Source organism: Myxocyprinus asiaticus, chromosome 20, assembly GCF_019703515.2.
Source record: "Myxocyprinus asiaticus isolate MX2 ecotype Aquarium Trade chromosome 20, UBuf_Myxa_2, whole genome shotgun sequence".
In the NCBI taxonomy this organism is placed as follows: Eukaryota; Metazoa; Chordata; class Actinopteri; order Cypriniformes; family Catostomidae; genus Myxocyprinus; species Myxocyprinus asiaticus.
In genome coordinates, this window is record NC_059363.1 from 40057273 (window position 1) to 40077853 (window position 20581).

Genomic DNA, 20581 nt, shown 5'->3' on the forward strand with positions numbered 1-20581 from the left:
TGAGAGTGATATCTTTGGATCAGAATTTCCTAGAGAAATGACAGTTGGCTTCTTTTACTTGGGTGAGCAATCAGACGTCATGATTGACTTAGAAAAACTACTTAGCCATGCCCTAGCAACCATTTAGAGCACCCTAGCAACCAAACCCCCTTGACTTCCATTCAAAATGTTTAGATGCGGATCTCAGAATCAGAATATCATAGAGACTTCTGGTTTCATTCACTGGACACAGGGTAGCAAGGAGCCTTTTAGGTATCACCTTGTTAACTGTCTAGCAACCAGATGGGGTTACCCTAGCAACCAAGTAACAAATCACATATCTCTGCACCAGAACAACGTAGAGACTTCCGATTCCTTTCATTTGACTCAGGATAGCAAGGAGCCTTTAGAGTATCACTTTGTTAACTGTCTAGCAACCAGATGGGGTTACCCTAGCAACCAAGTAACAAATCACATATCTCTGCACCAGAACAATGTAGAGACTTCCGATTCCTTTCATTTGACTCAGGATAGCAAGGAGCCTTTAGAGTATCACCTTGTTAACTGCCTAGCAACCAGATGGTGTTACCCTAGCAACCATGTAACAAATCACATATCTCTGTACCAGAACATTGTAGAAACTTCTGGTTTTGTTCATTTGACTCAGGATAACAAGGAGCCTTTTTAGTATTACCTTGGTAACTGCCTAGCAACCAGATGGGATTACTCTAACTACCTTGTAACAAATCACATATCTCTGCACCAGAACATCGCAAACACTTCCGGTTTCTTTCATTTGACTCAGGGTAGCAAGGAGCCTTGCCTTGAGTATCACCTTGCTAACTGCCTAGGAACCAAATGTGTTTATCTTAGCAACAAAGTAACAAAACATATATCTCTGCACCAGAACATCATACAGACTTCCGGTTTTGTTCATTTGATTTAGGGTAACAAGGAGCTTTTTCAGTATCACCTTGGTAACTGCCAAGAAACCAGTTGGGGTTACCTTAGCAACCAAGTAACAATCACAAATCTCTGCACCAGAACAACGTAGAGACTTCCGGTTTCGTTCATTTGTCTCAGGGTAGCAAGGAGCCTTTTGATTATCACTTTGGTAACTGCCTAGCAACCAGATGGGGTTACCCTAGCAACCAAGTAATAAATCAAACTTTTCCCCAATTTTCAACAAATTTAGTTTAGGCAGGATCTATTCCATCAGTTTGTATTATTTGTCATCCACTGGATCATTTCTGTCAGTTCTTATTATTTTGGTTATTTCTTCACATGGGCTTGGGCACTGATGATTGCCGCTTGGATTTATTCTGTCAAAAAATTTTTTTCCTGTGATTCCTTGCGTCATGAATCTTGTAAGATCCATCTGTTTTTTGCAATATGAAAAGTTATCAAAGGAATTTTGAAATTCTGATCTATCGTCAAACAGTATGCCAAAACGTCCATAGTGGGCATGTCCATTTTACTAAAATGGTTATAACTCTTTAACAGAATCAGATATTGTCACCAAATTTGGTACACATATGTATGGGCTTTCTGAGGACACACACAAAATATTTCACACCTTTGTCTCTTGGTGGTGGTATAATAATTAAAAAATTAAAAATGGCTCTAACTGTGGAACCGTAGGTCTGATCGTCTTGAAATTTTGCATGCAGTGTCTTTGTCCAAGCTGCCATCAAGATCTATGAGGACAGTCGCATATCTTTAAAAACATGTCCGTCATTGACCAATCAGCTTTCAGCAGCTTTTATATAGGGTTAAATAAGGCAGATCGGAACAAAACTTGGTAGGCCTATTTATCCCTTGGCCCAAGAGCTCTATGCAAAATTTGACAAACATTGGCCACCGGGAGGTGCTATCACGTTTTACATGCATGTAAATTGTTGTATATACCACTGTGTTTCAAAAAGAAACACGTTATTCAGACCATGCTGTAAACAGCCTCATTCTGAACAACTTTGCCTTAAGTACCATTGGTTTGAAACAAAACGTTCATTAAATACTTAAATACTAGATTATTTTAAAACATTACTTTTTCGAACTAGTCGAAGGCCATTTGCGCGATTGGAACCAAACCAGTGCAGAAATATTCTCTGGAGTCCCAAAATGAAAAGTTATCTAAGGAATTGTAAAATTGTAATTTATCGTCAGTATGCCAAAACGTTCGTAATGAGTGTGGCCACTTTTACTAAAATGGTTATAACTCTTTAACAGAATCAGATATTGTCACCAAATTTGGTACACATATGTATAGAGTCTTTCTAAGGACACACAAAAACAATTGTGCATCTCCTCCTCTTGGTGGCGTTATATTAGTTAAAAAAAACAATTCTGCCCTAAAAGTGTCTGGGCATCAGAGGTCATAGAGACCCCAAAATTGGCAGGATGGTTCCAAATCCCCCCCACACACACACCCGTCAGACACTGGGTGGCACTATTGTGAACAAAACAAACAAAAATCACAATTTGGGCTATGACTCCGGGCCGTAAATGCTAAAAAAAAATTTGTTTCTTGTGATTCCTTGCGTCATGACGAAAGGTTTTGCGACCTTCAAATTCAAAACGAGTTGACAACTTGAGTCCCTCGCAAGGGACATAGAGTGCTTTGACCCAAGTAATCGAGATTCAAACATCGACGATTATCTCAGAGAAATTGAGCGCTGCCTTGTTGACTTGCCTCATGCTTTGTCATGTGAAAAACTCAAGTTCGTTTGGAAGACTACAGTGAGGAGTGTCCATGTGACTGGTACCCGAGATCGCTACTCAGCTCTGTGTAAAGTCCTACGCGAGGAGTATTCGCTGTATACTGACAAAGCCTCCACTACCCTAGGTGCTTTCGCCATCGCACAGAAGAGGCATGAACCTCCACGCGAGTATTACAGATGCCTGAGAACCACGTACTTCCAAGGACATAATGCACCAGGTCTGGAGGAGGAACGGGCTTTCAAGTCTCTTTTCCTTCACAACCTCCATGAGAGTGTGCAATATGACATCATGATGCACTGCAGAACAGGCAACTCCATCATGCAGGAAATCAGAAGGTACGCACAACTGGCATGGGAGACGTGCGCCCTGCTTGAAGGCATGAAGGCGACGCCAGAGTCCTGGGGATCCAAGCCTCAGAATATGTAGACCTAGCGCTTGAAGGCAATGAAATGCCTCGCGTTAAGGTGAACACTAGAACAGGACCCCAGAGGTGCTGATCACCCCACCTGCAGGGTGGGCAACAGAACCAGGGGGTGGTGACCAGACACACCCCCAGAGTCATGCAAGGCCAAAATGGCAAAACGTTCACCGGCCGAAAGGAAAGGTTCGGTTTGAACGAAAACCCAAGCAAGAAGGTGAGTGGGTAGACAAGGTTTCAACCCCCCTCAGAGGACAAGGTTTGGGACCAGAAATAGAGGGTATAGTCAGGAGATGCATGACGGAGGTGGTAACGCAGCTTAATGTGCTCCATCGTTCACCAGCGCCGCCAAACTCCTCAAAGGAACACTTCCCCAAGGAGCCACCGTGCACATGTACAATATTGTCCCCCATTATCTCAACATTGACAAACATGTCACAGAAATTGATTTCATGGATGAATTTAGAGGTCACAACTTCACTGTTGATGACACCCTTCAACAGCAGCTTCAGGCTGAAGGGAAGAAATTAGTGAAGTTCAGTCTCAAACTGACTGGCTTGACCACTATATTTCCTAGTCACAAGCAGATCGTCATCATACCAAGAACACCCTTTCAGTTTGGTCACCCTTGGGCTCCTCCTTAGTAGTTGGATCATCATGGCAATTATTGCACACGCCATGTACAAGTACATTCAACACCTACAAGCAAGACCAGACTCCCTCCTTCTTGTACAGTCGCATTTTACACTCCAGTCTGAGCCCATCCCACAAGTTAACCCCAATCATTTCCAAGGATAAGCCATTTAACCTCTAACCCTCCTTTCCTTTCCTCTTACGTTTTGGTCCTAGTAACCATTGTCAGGTTCTGCTTTGATTTTGTGTTATGACCAAAGAACAACAAAGGATTGTGTTACGGTTAATGCTGTGCCTACCTATAACTTGAAATGTTCATGTGTGATGAATGTAGTTTTAGACTTAGCTAGAAGTTCTATGCCCAGATGTGCCTCAATCTCTGTCCAGACGATAAAGCCTCTGTGAACTCTAATGAACTGTATGGACTGTGCCACCGTTTTCTTTTCTATCAAGAATACATGGACAGTGTAACCCACAGGTTACTGTGAACCAACAAGAACTGTTCGGCCCTTCAGTTGCTCTAAAGATGCTGAACAACAACCAACTCCTCAGACCAAAGGGCGGAATGTTCCAAAGGACTCATTGGATGAGGTGCATGACAGAAAGCCCCTCAACCACGATGTCATCGGGAGTAGAAATACCTCTGAGATCCTTCTGGGCATCGCTTCCAGCGATACTGCATGCCGTGTCTAGACGCAGCTCATTGCTGTTCTCAGGTGTAGCCTCATTGCACAAGGAAGTAACGTACAACTTGAAACTGTGGCCATACAATCTCCATCTCGCTGGACGAGTCAAGATTTCCACCGAACACGCTAAAGGATCCGAAGGAGACAGCTGAGCAATTTCAAAGAGAAGTGTTTTGGTTTGTTTTGCATACACCTGTGTTAAAAGCTGGCAGGGGATGTCAGTTCTTGGATTCAAGCCTTCATTGTTTTCCTTTTGAATGTCGATGTTCTCTGGACATCGATTTTCCTAAGAGAACAATCCTATATTGAGACTGTTATACTGTCTGTTTATTAATCCCTGATTTCAGGGTCATGCCCAGGTGATATTAATCCTTATTAATATTCTATTGATTTTGATAATTGATAATTATCTTTGATGATTGTTGAATTTGAAGGATCAATAAGCTAGTGTTAATTCTAATCAATGCTCCATTGATTTTAATAATTAATGATTATCTTTGATAATAATTAATATTATATTGAACTTGATAATTGATGGTTATCTTTGATGATTGTTGATTTAAATGATTAAAAAGCTAACATTGATCTATATACCCAAACCTGCTCCTGAACGTAGTGCACAACACAAGTAAAAATCCCAAACAATTTGTCTGTTGCATGATGGAATAAGCGCAATAGAAAAATCCTGGTTGTATTATAGAAAATATAAGCACAATAATTTAAAACCACATGTAAAAAAAAATAATTAGAGCTTGTTTGGATTTCTCATAATAGCAGGTGAAATATGAAAATAGCTTAAAATAGTATGTTACTGTAATTAAATGTTTATTGTTTCCACTATGTTGTATTTGTAATGAGTGCACTTTGATCAGGGTTGTTAGGATGCTAATACTGTGTATTCATTAAGCAGAGTTTGCAAAGAGCAGCAAAACAGAACTAAGCCATCAGACAGAACAAGAGCAAAACCAACCCAACTAAACAATGCAGTAATGAATGGAAAATAACTCACAAAGGACATAGGAAAGGTTTGAAGGTTTAAATAAAGTAGGCCTTAAAAACCTACTTTTGCGAACTACTCCTAGATTTTTCGCTCAATCCCAATGAAACAAGTGCCACAAGATTCTCTGTGGTCTATTTATGAATAATTCTAAAAAAAAATTAAAAAACTTTCGATTTTACGTGTCAATGGCATGCAAAATATAAGTAGTTGACTTAGCCAATGCTACTTAAATAGCTATAACTCTTAAATGGAATGAGATATTGTCATGAAATTTTCCCTCATGAAAAGTTTTCCTGAAAATCCTACTTTTTCGAACTCGTCCTAGGCCGTTTTTCCGATTTGCACGAAAATTGGCCTGCATCATCTAGAGGCACTCTCAACAAAAAATTATTCACAGAATTTTGATAAATCATACCGTTTTCAACTAATTCAATGAAGAACGCGCAAAATTTAACTTGAGGCTGTATCTTCGCAACACTTTGAGGGATTGGGAAGAAACTTGGTATGTGTCATCACCATTAGGCCCTGAGGTTAACTGCAGCGTTTTGGCACACTGCCCCCTACTGGTCACTAGATATGAAAAAAGTTTTTGTTTTTAACTTCTGAACAGTTTGTCATAAAATCATCAAATTGGTCTCATTAGATTCAGTGGTGTATAGCAAGTCCAACGATATGAAAAATTCCTATGTTGGCCATTTTGGACGTCGGCCATTTTGAATTTTCTGAAAAACCTACTTTTCGAACTTGTCCTAGGCTGTTTGTCCGATTTGCACTAAAATTGGCCTGCATCATCTAGAGGCGCTCACGACAAAAATGTATTCACAGAATTTTGATAGACCATACTGTTATCGAATGGCGCTTCAACGAATTCGACAAAGAGCATGCCAAAATGGATGTGAGGGTATATCTCTGTAATGCTTTAGCATATTCATACCAATCTTATTATTTGTCATAGGCACCATGACTCGAGGGTGCCTGCTCAGTTTCGGAATGGTGCCACCTAGTGGTCACGAGATATGAAAAAAGCACATTTTTGCTTATAACTTCTGAACAGTTTGTCATAAAGTCATCAAATTGGTCTCTTTAGATTCAGTTGGGTATAGCGAGTCCAACGATATAAAAATTCCTATGTTCGCCATTTTGGACATCGGCCATTTTGAATTTAGTCATAAAATACTGTATTTTACGAACGACTTGGCGTATCATTACAAAACTCGGTATGTGTCTTTGGCACCATGCTCTGAAGGGTCTCAAAAAGTTTCGGGACAGCGCCACCTTGTGGTCAAAAATTATAATGCTATATTTAAAAATGCTAATAGCTATTGACTCCTTTTGCCTACTGTCATGAGACTGGTCTTGATAGATTCCTTGGTTCATGCCGAGAACAATTATGTCATGATCGAGCAAACTTCCTATCCACCATTTTTAAATGTTTTGAAAACCTACTTTTTCGAACTCCTCCTAGACTGTTTGTCCGATTTGCACGAAAATTGGCCAGCATCATCTAGAGGCACTCACGACAAAAAGTTATTCACAGAATTTTGATAAACTAGCGCTTATGCAATTGAGAGAAAAATATTCAGAGAAATTTGCAGTTGCTTGACATCTTTAGGACAAGCGGTCTTGGAGTTTAATGGATTTAAAAGGACCGAATATTCTATATAAAACAGGGATTAAATATTCTATTTAAAATTACCAAAGAAAAACTACCAAAAATAAGCCTTGTGCAACAGAAGGAATAATATTCTGGGGGGTCACGTGATGCCATGCAAGATGCAGACATGTGAGCAACCAGCTCTGCACACTTTGCTAAATTTTTAATTATTTTCATGTTATAATCTGGTGAAATTCGATACACCCAGTTACACATTTGCTCTTTGAGACAAAGCATGGCAAAGAAGTCAAAATCCTCGGGCTCTGGAGACATTAAAAGACACTTACGTGTTCAGGATGAAAGCCCCGACAGGCCTACAGACCAGGGACTCGATTTGGATGGCGCAGCAGGAGAGGTGATCCAGCGTCAGTTGTCCAACATGTCGGTGATGATGACGAAGGTTCTTGCTGACTTGGAGGATCTCGCTGTAATATGTCGATCAATTACAGCGATGGAAATAAAATTCTCTGATTTAGTTACAAGAGTGACTGATGTTGAGAGATGAATCGATTGTCTGGAGTCTTCGGAGAGGGAATTAATCGCTAATCTGCCTGTGACCAAAGTTGATTTGGAACATCTCCTTGAAAAGCTTGAAGATCTTGAGAATAGAAGCCGCAGGAATAACGTTCGAATTGATGGAATTCCTGAGCATGAGGAGGGCAGAGATATGGTGAAATTCCAAGACGAGCTTTTCCCGAGTCTGCATAACAGGCCATAAACTGGAAATCAAGCGAGCTCACAGAGTACCAGCTCACAGATTTGCTGAGGGAGAAAAGCCTCAATCGATTCTGGCCAAATTTCTGAGATCATCCGATAAAGATCTTGTGTTGCACCAGGCGAGGAGCAAAGGGAAGCTTTCTTGGAAGAACCATAATATTTAGTTGTTCTCGGACTTTGCGAGTTCGACAAGAGAGAAACGCGATCGGTTCAAGGAATGTAAGAAACTCTTAGATCAGCGAAAGATCACTTTTGCTCTGATGTTTCCGGCCAAACTGAGAAAAGAAATGAAGGACGGTCGCAAAGTATTTACATGTCCCAATCAGGCAATGTCTTTTATAGAATCAATGGGTGAGTAAACCATTGGGTGTTTCTTATGTGAGTGGGTCGACTCGCTGTACTTACACTGGCTTTTAAGGAAGCTGGGCGTCATTTTGGTTTCTTTTTTCTTTTTGTGTTGGCTCTGCCAAGCGGCTGGAGTTTGTTTTGTGAATAACATTTTTCCTTAAAGAAACGTTTGCATTGACGAAAGATTATTTTGCATTGAAGTTCCTGGCCAGTTTGCGAGTGGACACTACGGATGACCGCAAAATATCTACATGCTCACACAAAGGATGTCTTTTATAAAGTTGACGGATTGTGTAAGTCATGGTATATACTTTTTTGCGGCGTCGGAGTGAACTGACTCGACCATCCGAGGAACCAGGATGCCAGTTTTGTTTCTTTATATATTGGTTCCGCCTAGCAGCTGGAGCTTGTTCTGTTGAATAACATTCCTTTGGAACAGCTGTGGATTAATCTGTTCGTTCTTCGTGCTTATTCCTCCTGCTGGCTGGAGTTTGTTTTGTTGAGTATTTTTACGGGACATTGGAACTGTTGGGCCCCATGTATTCAGATAGAAGACAAAGTCAGGCCTAACACAGTCGTAAAACCTAACTCAGGCCCCAACATACCAGGTCATAAATCTTACTGATAAAAACCATGCCAAAATCAAACAAAGGGAGTCCAAAACAGACTACAAATCCCATGAAGCCTTGCTCACTAAAGGATCGAACTCTCAACTCCTATTGGATGAGGCACACAACAGAATGCACCTCAACCATGACATCATCAGGAGCAGAAATACCTCTGAAATGCTTCCGGGATTTGCTTCCAGCAGCTTTGCTCGCCGTGTGTAGACGCAGCTCATCGCTGCTCTCAGGTGCAGCCTCGTGGCACAAGGAAGTAACGTCCGACTTGAAACTGTGGCCATACAATCTCCATCACGCTGGATGAGTTGAGATTACTCTGTGTTCCACCGAACACTCTAACGGATCCGAAGAAGACTGCCGAGCAATCCGCATCTTCATCCGTTTGCCTGCAGAAGTGAACAGAAAAGATTTCTCTTCCCTCTTCAATCAAGTCGAAGTCCCTGATTTCTCCGCCAGCCCGCCAAGAATCAGCAGCCGTACCGCCCGCTGACAGAGTGAGGAAATGGCCTCCCGTTAAAGGATGCATGAACACACATTCTGCATCCTCATGCGATTCAAGTAAGAGGTTTAAGTCTGGGCAGAGATAGAATATTATAGTGTGTTATTCTTGTGTTTCAAGGTTTTTGCTTGTACAGTTTACAGACCGCCATGTCCGCTCATTATTAATACTCAGGGTATTAATTATCACGAATTTGATTTGCTGTATTGTGGTCCAACCACATTGGACTGTTGTGCATTTCTGCCATCGCGGGTGAGACCAGCAAACTGAGTTTATCCATTAAAGAATCAAAGACTGCTGGACAATTTACGAGCCGTCCACCGCGTCTCTGAGTGATAAACTAACAGCTGCTTCTTCTCCCACGATCGCGAAACCGGCTTTGGGGCCATCACTTTATTCTCTCTCTCTCTCTCGTACTAACCACACACACACACACACACACACACACACGTGCGTGCGTGATCCCTCACAAACATTCTCAGACACATTTTTGGCTAGTAGATTGCTTCATGATAAAGCTCAGCTTTGTCCCTAAGCTATCGTACAAGCGGATACACGCGGTAACTTGTAGACACCATTGACTGGTTTCTCTCCGCCCACATTCGCGGCCATATTCTCTGGCCGGAAGTCTCGCATGACATACTCTCCACGAGAGTCACGTCTGCCATTTTGTGCGCGTCCCTCCTTACACACACACACACACACACACACACACACACACACACACACACACTCGCTCTCTCACACACACACACACCCTCATGTGTTATAGGATTATTTTGATTACCATATCTAATCATATCGCTGTTTAATTTTTAGTTGTAAGTCGGAAGTTTATTGACTGCATTGTATTAATTATTAATTGATATTACTGCATAAATAAATTTTGTTATATTACAAAGAGAAGTGTTTTGGTTTGTTTTGCATACACCTGTGTCATGCTGACGGGATGTCAGTGCTCGGATTCAAGCCTTCATTCATTGTTTTTTTCCCAAAAATCGATATTCTTCGGATGTCGATTTTCTTAAGAAAACAATCTAACATTGAGACTGTTATACTATCTGGTTATTAGTCCCTAATTCCAGGGTGGTGCCTCATCAAAATTAATCCTTATTAATATTCTATTGATTTTTGATAATTGATAATTATCTTTGACGATTGTTGATTTTGAAGGATCAATAAGCTAGTGTTAATTTTAATTAATATATCATAGATGTTAATGATTGGTGATTATCTTTGATAATTGTTGATTTAAAGGATTAAAAAAGCTAACATTGATTCTCATCAATGTTCTATTGATTATGATAATTAATAATTATCTTTGATAATTACTGATTATTGCTAATAACCACACCCGCTCCTAAACGTAGTGCACTACATTTACTGGAGCCCCATATGAGGTTTTAATGAGTTAGATTCAATGGATTTATTTAAATATTAATTAATAACTAAAGAAATAATTATTAATTATTTCTGATGGTAACACTGATCTAAACAACCAGTAAAGTCCTACAGAACGATCACGTCATCCGCTGAACTCATAACAGCTGGCTCATTGAACATTCGTTTGTCTGTCCGAGGAATCTGAACAGTTTTATATCAGCTGGAATTTGTTTTGTGGAAGATCACACCTTTGAGACAGTTCTGTGAATGAATCTACACGTTCTTTGTGTTCATTCTTCCTATTGGCTGGGGTTTATTTTACAAAGTATTTTCTGTTATGTAATTTTGCCTCACAAATTTGTGAGGCAAAATTGAGCAATCCGATGGCAAAGTTGTCGTGGGGGCTCGTGGGCGTTCATGGACCTTTTGAGTATGGACGCATTGTCGCCGGTTGGCGCTGTCGTGCGCGGGGTTAATGCGCACGTTTTTCTTTTTTCTGTTTGTTTTGTTCGGGGGGGAAGTTCGGGGTTTGATTGTTTCACTGATGGGGAATGTGGTCTGTATAATTTTGTTTTTGACACACAATTTATTTTTTCTACTATATCAAAATGTCTCTCTCCACATGGAATGTGAATGGGTTGGGGCACCCCATAAAAAGAAGGAAGGTTATTACTTTTCTTAAACGTAAGAAATATGATATAGTGTTTCTTCAAGAAACACATCTTTCCCCGCTGGAAGCTGAAAAATTTGGGAAGATATGGGGTGGATATATTTTCTTTAGTGTTGGCTCAAGTAAGAGCAAGGGAGTCATTTTATTGGTAAATAAACATTTACAATTCAAATTTCTCAAACAGTTTAATGATAAATTAGGAAGACTCATTATTGTTTTAGCAGAAATTCAGGGGAAAAGTCTGATTTTGGCTAATATTTACGCACCTAACGCTGATCTTGAAGGGATATTGCAAGCCGCTGGCACCCCTCATGATATAATATTGGGAGGAGACTTTAATCTTTTGATGGACTCTCAATCTTTCCTTGATCATAGTGAAGCAAAAGTGTGTAAGCCCCCTAGAGCAACACTGACGCTTCACAGGATGTGTAAAAATCTCGGTCTCACAGATATTTGGAGACTTTTGAACCTATCTTGTAGAGACTATAAATTTTTTTCATCAGTCCATAAGATTTATTCTAGAATAATTTTTTTTTTTTATATACAAATCCCTCATTTCATCTGTTGATGATTGCTCTGTTGGAAACATTTTAGTCTCAGATCACGCCCTGGTGAGTTTAGAGGTGTTGCCACATACGGAGAAAAAAAAATCATATAGCTGGTGCCTTAATGTATCCCTTTTGTAAAATCCTGATTTCCAGCAAATGTTAAAGACATTTGTTATCAGTGTTTATATGGAGACCAACTGGTCCTCAGTATCCTCTGTGGGCGTGGCTTGGGAAGCACTTAAGGCGGTTCTTAGAGGTCAGATCATACAGTATGCCTCATTCACCAAAAAATCCAAAGCACGAGAACTCGTGGAGTTGGAAGGAAATATTAAAAGTGCAGAGGCAGAGCTGAAGCTGTATGTCATCTGATGGCCTCAGAGAACTGACCCGATTGAAATATAGATATAAAACTATTTTGTCGCAGAAAGTGGAGTTTTGGTTATTCAGGGCAAGACAGTCATACTTTGAGTCGGGGGACAAAGCAGGGAAGCTTTTGGCTAGATATATAAAGCAGAGAGAGTCTTTTTCTACCATTCCCTCAGTGAAATCTGCTGGTGGTGAAATTTTTACCTCAGCCATTGATATTAATAATGCCTTTAAAGAATTCTATCTTGATCTTTATAGTTTCACGTCTTTGTCTACTGATCAAGACATTAGAAACTTTGTGGAACCATTAGATCTTCCTAAACTGAAGACTGAGCAAAAAAACGCTCTTGATTCTGAGATAACCTTGGAGGAGCTTGACCAGGTAATTAAGTCCCTACCTACTGGCAAGGCTCCAGGGCCAGATGGTTTTGCCGCAGAACTTTTTAGATCCTACTGAACTGGCTCCACTTTTGTTAGAAGTTTATACTGAATCATAAAAGACTGGAAAGCTTCCCCCAACCATGACACAAGCCCGGATCAGTCTGATTCTTAAAAAGGACAAAGATCCAAGCGAGTGTAAAAGTTACCATCCAATCTCCCTGATTCAACTAGATGTAAAAATTTTGTCAAAATTTTGGCCAACCGATTAAGAAAAGTTATGACATCTCTTATACATAAAGATCAGGTGGGGTTTATTCGGGGCCGCAGCTCTTCTGATAACATTAGGCATCTCATCAATATCATGTGGTCAGTAGTGAATGATCAGTCTCCGGTCGCTACCATCTCACTTGATGCCGTAAAAGCATTTGATATGATAGAATGGGGTTATCTTTTTAAGATTTTGGAAATGTATGGTTCGGAAGTACATTTATTGGTTGGATTAAGTTACTTTATAAACACCCTGTAGCAGCGGTACAAACAAATGGATTAATTTCAGATTATTTTACTCTGAATAGGGGCACTCGGCAGGGTTGCCCTCTTTCCCCATTAATGTTCTGTCTTGCCCTGGAACCATTAGCAGCCACGATAAGAAAGGAGGATGATTTTCCGGGGGTGATTGCGGGAGGTGTGGCGCATAAGCTTCTGCTTTATGCAGATGATATTTTAATATTCGTCACCGACCCCACTAGATCTATGCCTTGCCTCCACAGAATAATTAATTCCTTTTCCAAGTTCTCAGGATACAAAGTCAATTGGTCTAAATCAGAAGCTTTGGCTTTGACAGTGAATTTTGTTCCCTTAATAAAAAGGTTTTCGAATGATGTGGACAGGTGGGCTTCATTACACTTATCGATGATTGGGAATGTTAATGTAATTAAAATGAATTGTATTCCAAAATTCAACTACCTGTTACAATCTCTCCCTATAGATGTCCCCCTGTCTTATTTCAAGCAATTTGATAGCATAGCGAAGTCCTTCATTTGGAATGGTAAGCATGCCAGGTTAAATTTCAATAAGTTACATAGGCCGATTGACAAAGGTGGGTTAGGCCTACCCAAGATTTTGTTTTATTATTATGCATTTGGACTCAGACACCTGAGAGAGTCCCTCCCTGGTTTTGTTTTGAAAAGGAAGCTCTTATCCCTATCTCGCCTCTGCATAGCCTTTCGATCAAATTAATCGGTCAAGTTAAGTCACACCCTGTTATTCTGCATTTACACTCGATATGGACAAAAGTGTCCAGAGTGTTTAATTCAGATATTTATTTAAACGTAGCCTCGAGCATATTGCAGAACCCTAAACTATGCATTAATAAGTCCCCTTTCTGTTGGTCAGATTGGATTGTGAGGGGGGTTAATACAGTCGGTGACCTATGTGAGAGTGGAGTATTGAGACCTTTTGAAAATTTGGTTCAAAAGTTTGGGATTCCCAGATCTCAATTTTATAAGTATTTACAGCTGCGCCACTTACTCTGCACTGTTTTTGGGAGTGGCACGCACCCCCTAGAGTGGCAGATACTCTGGGAGTGGTTTTTACTGCTTTTGGAAAAGGTCATGAGGCATCAGTGTATTGCTCCCTGCTAATTCATTGTCTGGGGAACGGCGCTTTAAATTCCCTCAAAAGATTATGGGAGGAAGATTTAAATTTGTTTTTGGAGGAGGGAGTGTGGGCTAGGATTCTTAAAAATGTCAAGTCTGCATCTAGAGATGCAAGGGTGCGAATTATGCAATTTAAGATTCTACACAGATTTTATTGGACCCCTCCTAAATTGTATAGGCTTGGTTTTAAGGACACACCCACCTGCTGGCGATGCCATTTAGAAGATGGAGACACCACCTATGTTTTTTGGGGGTGTCTTAAGATACAGGAGTTCTGGTTGAGGGTCCAGAATTTTATGGTCGAGGTACTGGGTAATCGGATCTCCTTTTGCCCCAGGCTCTGTATTTTGGGTGATGGGGCAGTCATTGATGTAGGAGATAAGTACATGAAGAATTGGATCCTGGCCGGTGTTATGGTGGGCAGACAGGTTATCCTTAGAGGATGGAAGTCAGCTGGAGCCCCCTCGTTTCGTGAGTGGTGCGAGGAGATTGGCAGGGTGGCAGCTTTCGAGGAGGTGTGGTGTAGAAGGCTGGGGATCTGGGATTAATTTGATGGGAAATGGGGCAGTTATTTGACATTTTTGGGGGACTCTCAGGGAGGGACTGTGAAGAGAGAGGCGTAGTTTGAGATGTGTATGATTATTATATATTTTTTTATTTTATTTTATATATTTATTTTATATATTATGTGAGACCGGTGGGATTGTTGATTGGGGAGGGGGAGGGGTAGTAGTGGGAGTTAAATGTTGATTAATTGTATAGATGTTTTTTTGTTGTTGTCATTTTTATGACTCAAATAAAAATGGTAATCTTAAAAAGGACCAAATATTCTGTATAAAATCTACTAAAGGATAACTCCCAAAATTAAGATTTGTCAACAGAAGGAATAATATTCTGAGTAATTTGCTGTTGGTTTGACATCTTTAGGTCAAACGGTCTTGAAGTTTAACGTATTTAAGAGACCAAATATTCTATATTTAAAAAACAAGGATTAAATAATCGTTTAAAGAAGCACCAAAGAAAAAAATCATAAAAATAAACCTTCTACAATAGAGAGAATAACATTCTGAGTAATTTACAGTTGGTTGACATCTTTAGGACAAGCGGTCTTGTAGTTTAATGGATTTAAAAGGACCAAATATTCTATATAATAATAGGGATTAAATATTCTATTTAAAATTACCAAATAAAAACTACCAAAAATAAGCCTTGTGTAATAGAGAGAATACTATTCTGAGTCATTTGCAGTTGGTTTGATATCGATAGGTCAAGCGGTCTTGGAGTTTTGGACCAAATATTCTAAATAATAACTACCAATGAAAATCTCCCAAAAATAATCTTTGTGCAACAGAGCGAATAATATTCTTTATAATTTGAAGTTGGCTTGATTTCTTATTGCGGTAAAAGTTTGATATTTGACATTCGTTTGACATTTGCTACAATACCCATTAAACCTATCACATTTCAAGCCAAACCAACTTATATTGATATTCTATATATCAGATATTCTGTCATTATTTTCCTATTTATTTTGCACAACTTCTGAAAAAAGTCATTTTGTATTTGAACAATGTCTTTTCTGATGTCTTTTTTTGCCAGCCCTCTTAACTATCTTGAACCTTCTTGTAATAATTATGCTTTGCCATTGGTTTTGAAGTCCTCTAGGTCAAACGGTCAGAGAAAAATAACCTTGGGGAAAACGCCTTGATCATTTAAAATCTCATGTAAAAGCAGATGTTTTGCTTTGTTGGATTTTTAAACAAGGTGATTTCTTGGAGTTATCAGCGTTTTGGTGTTCATGTTAACAGGCTCATTGCCTCTGTTAAGTAAATGCTCTGGGCGATTTTTCATTTCATCTCAGCAGATACTTACCTATTTTATATGCTGTCACGCTTAAAAATGTATGGCATGTCGAAACAGCAGTCACCACATACAGTCCAACTGAGTTCACATGCTTATGTGGGAGACAAATGTTTGAGTTTGACACATTGTGTTTCCATCCCATTCCCCATCCCCAATAACTTTTACACTTTGTTGTAAAATGAAAAAAGTGGCCAAAAAAAAACAAAAAATAAGCATGAAGAAAATTCCTCTTGAATCCACATGTGGTTGTTTTAGAATGGTCTGTTTACTATGATAGCTAGACTTCAAACAACAGATGACATCTAATTTGCGAGCGACAAATATTGACTGGACAGCACATGCTACAACTACATTATCGAAAATTTACTCTGAAATTGTAAAAATAATTTTCCATACTGCAGAAATATTTTCTTTACACATATTCTTTTAACATATTTATTTTTCTTCTATTTTGTACTTTGTTCTTCATTTATGTGCTTTAGAATGTTCACACAAATATTTAGCCCATTCTTGGTTTCTGGAGAAAATAATCTCAGAATTGCAAATATCACAATCCGACACCAATGTACATACTACAATTTACATAAGCGTTCAGATTTCTTTTAATTGAATATTGGATGGAAGACAAGTATATTAACACTACTATTAAGTTACAAATAAATATTTATTAAAAATAAATAAATAAATAAATGATATAAATCCCACAGGGCAATTTCATTCATACATTTTATACTACATAAAATTATAAATTTTTTAAAATGTTTTCATCTAATTTCCATTTGAGAATTTTAGAAATACAAGATACTTTAAAACACAACCATAATGGAACATTAAAATGTTTTACAAAAGTTTTTAACCACTTATCTAAACAAGGTGTTGAAATGTGTAAATGTATAAATGTGTGAAAAAGGTGTAGCTGAATGTTCCTGTCAGCAGCATGTGACATACAGTATGTGGTCCTGATGCAAAGCCTTGTAAAATAAAATAAATAAATACAAAATTCAGTCTCTAAATTAACCAACTTGTGTGTAGACACTTTTCCAGGATGACTATCAGTTACATGTCTTGAAGTTTTAGCAGAAGATCAGAACAAAGAGAAATATTTCCATACATAATTTTAACATTTCTCACAGTTTAGATCTTCAGGGGATTTTTGAAATTAACAATACATTGGACTTCATCTCTTTCTCGGATGACTGGCTGAAATTTTCACTGTTGATTTGATGTCCAATGACATGGATTTATTTTTCGGCAGAGATTTTGGCCAAGAAATCTTCATTGAACTCTAGGTTGGATGTCTCAAATTCTGAAGGCCTGTAAAGTTTAAGTGCAGCTTTGTTCTCTTGATGGTTAGAATATCGATCCTGAGGCTTTCAAATACATTTAACACTTTCACAAGAGCAGTTCCTAAGACTCAGCTTTCTCTCTAGACTGATTTTTTTTTGTACATTCCTACTTACGTGGACGACCTGTTTAACTTTTGACTACTGGCATGGTTGTGACAGTGGCACTTTCGTTAAATAATAATAATAATAAATGTTTCTTCATAAGATGTCTCAGAAGATTTTACTTTGTAGCATAAACCCTGTTGCAACCTTCAAATTCACATTCAAATTTGAGGTCCACGCTCTTAAAGTCCCCGTCTTCCTACATTTTTATTGCCTTGTGATAATTGTTTATGTGATCAATGAACTTCAAATGACATGCAAAGTGAGCCGAACATTTTGACTGGTCACACTGAAATGTGCCTACTTTAACTCCAGATAACAATGCCCTTGCCTTTTCCAGTGTGCATCTGTGAAGTAAAAGATAGTGTTTCAAAAATCTGGTGACATTCGACACAACTTTTGAGCAAACGTTGACAAAATTTGTATTCCTGCACTCCGACGCCCTTTCAGCTTCTTTAGAACAGGCAGTTATTTCATTTCTTTCTGAATGATGCATAGCGGTGTAATGCAGGAAAATATTTTTTTGATTGAAAAGGAAGCCAGACATCCTTCATGCACAAATCGGTATAACCTGTATCTATACGGACTGTACCACTTCAATCACCGAAATCAAAGTTGTCCACAGGCATTTCATTTTCCTCCTGTAGAACCACCTTCACATTTGAATTAGTCTAAGTTTGTCCGTTCAACTGTGGAGTTGCACCTTCGGTACCTTTGTCTGGAGCATTACATGTTCTAAATGGATAGGGACTTTCACAACTCAGCTCTTGCATTGCAAATATACCTAGCTTATTCGGGTCACTAACGTGATTTTCTGTGCTCAAAAAGGGATCTGCAGCGGTTTAACAAATATATCGGTAAGCACATCAAGATTTAATGAATTTATCTTTGATGCTTCCAAAGTCCTGCAGGTCTCAGAGCTGGAAACTTTGGAGTCTTGTGTAGGGCTTTTATTTTTCCCTTCTACACTGGCAGCTTCTCCTTTGAATTCTACAGGTAAATCTGAAGATCTAAAGGTGAATTCTGGATTGATTTGGGGGTGATGCTGCTCTTGTATAGAGTCATTTCCATGTTTGATGATGGGACTGGAGTGCACGTCTTCTGACACTGATGTAGATTTTCTGATCTTTCTGTAACCAATACCAATTTTCAGGCTAGACATTTCTTCTTTTGTATAACGATGGACATTTTTGTAGTGGATTTTAAGGGCTGTGGTTCTTGTAAATGACTTCAAACATAAATGACAGCTGTAGGGTGCTAATTTGTCAGGGGTTTTCTTCATTTCATTTATCCTGTCCTAATCATGTACCCGCAAATGTGTTTAAAGAGGGGTTCTTTTGTCATTGCCCCATAAACACAGCCTTCCTTACATCTAAAAGACTTTAAAGTTACTTTCTGCATATTATTTTCTTTGTCATCTTTAAATGTGTGACACTGATCATTTCTGGTGTCAGTTTTAGGTTGTAGACAAAAGGTTGTTTGAGTATATCAACTAAATCAAGACGTTCTCGTAATGCCCTTTCAATTTCTAGGATTTTGCCATCTTCACCAGTATTTGTAGGTGTGATTTCAAATTCACCTTTGATTTCTATGTCTGTCTCTGGGACAGATGGGTGGCAGAAAGTGGGATTTAAAATGATTTCAGACATATTACTGTTCTGAATGCTGCAGTGTGTGCCAAGCTTGGTTGTTATGCTTGTTAAACTGTCAGCGTTAAAGATAATTTGATTCTAACGGTGGACAAATGAAGGGATTGTGATTTTGCTCATGTACGTTACTTATAGGGAGAAGCATTTGTACTGTTAAAATATCAGGATCATTCAGAAAATCAAGAAATAATGTTGGTAAGTCAGCAGTAAGATCAATTTCATCTACAGGTTTGCACTTTGAATGTTCTGATAAATGTCCTCCAAGTGATTTTGTACTTGAGCTCTGTAGCACCTGCAGCAAATTACTTTTCCACCCTGTATTATGACAGGCCATTTTGTTCTTTTAGATGATTTGATTCTCTTTGTTTTCGTAGTTCCAAAAGAACTTGAAACGATCTGATCATCTAAAAGGAGTCCTCCTTTTCCATCCAGTGACTAATTAAGATTACAAATATCTGGATTTGATTAATCTGTCAGGGGGACATCACTAAACAAGTCACAAGTCTGATTGCAATTAAGGGCATGTAGTACACTAAGAGTATGCTAACCTTGTTCATTTGGCATGGAAACAGATCTGTTGTGATGGCAGTTTAGAATGTGAACCCTCATCAACAGCAGAGTGGTCCGGCTTTGCATGATCTTTCTGATGCAGATCTAGCTCAGACAGAGTGCGGAATGCCTTGCCACAGTTATGTACAGCACTACACATCATGTAGTGCTATACTTCGTGATCATACAGTAAGTACCTCTCGCTGAATATTCTCTCACAGTTTGGATATGGACACCGTGCCTGAAATTCAGCATGTATTTTTCTGCGCACAAGAAACTGAGAGGAAAAGCTACAATTACATCCCAACTGAAAGCAAAAATATGGCTTCTCGCCATGATGTGACTGTAAGTGATCATTAAGATGAGTCATGTTAACAAGCAGACGGTGACAATACTCTCACATAGCCTTCTTGCTCTGTATTTCTAGGAAATGTGTTGCTTCTGTTCATTTTTGTGGGCCCTAACATGTGCAACCAGATTTCTGAAGTACTTAAAAACTTTTTGACAGCTTGAAACAGGCCATAAACAATCTTTAGTGTTGTTAAAGTCACGAATAGGTTCACCTTGTCTTGGAGATGATATCAAGACAATTTTACTTTTCACATTTGTGCTTGGAGTGCTGTTTGAAGCATAAATATTGTTTTTGCAAATAGTTATCCCTTGTCTGACTTGCACTGCAGTATTATTGTAATGGTCTTGTATTAATGTAGTGCTAGCTGATGTCAACTTAGCTTTAAGACTGGGACCATTCTTGGTTGCATTCATAGCAGCAAGACATTTCTTACATA

The 20581-nt window shown here is 39.0% G+C and overlaps 1 protein-coding gene and 1 pseudogene across 1 annotated transcript in view; both read right to left on the reverse strand.

The window, feature by feature from the left end:
- LOC127411120 (uncharacterized) overlaps window positions 1-20581 on the reverse strand; it is a 418430-nt gene that overhangs the window by 44267 nt on the left and 353582 nt on the right. The window lies entirely within an intron of this gene.
- On the reverse strand, window positions 17025-19801 carry LOC127411118 (zinc finger protein 292-like; annotated as a pseudogene).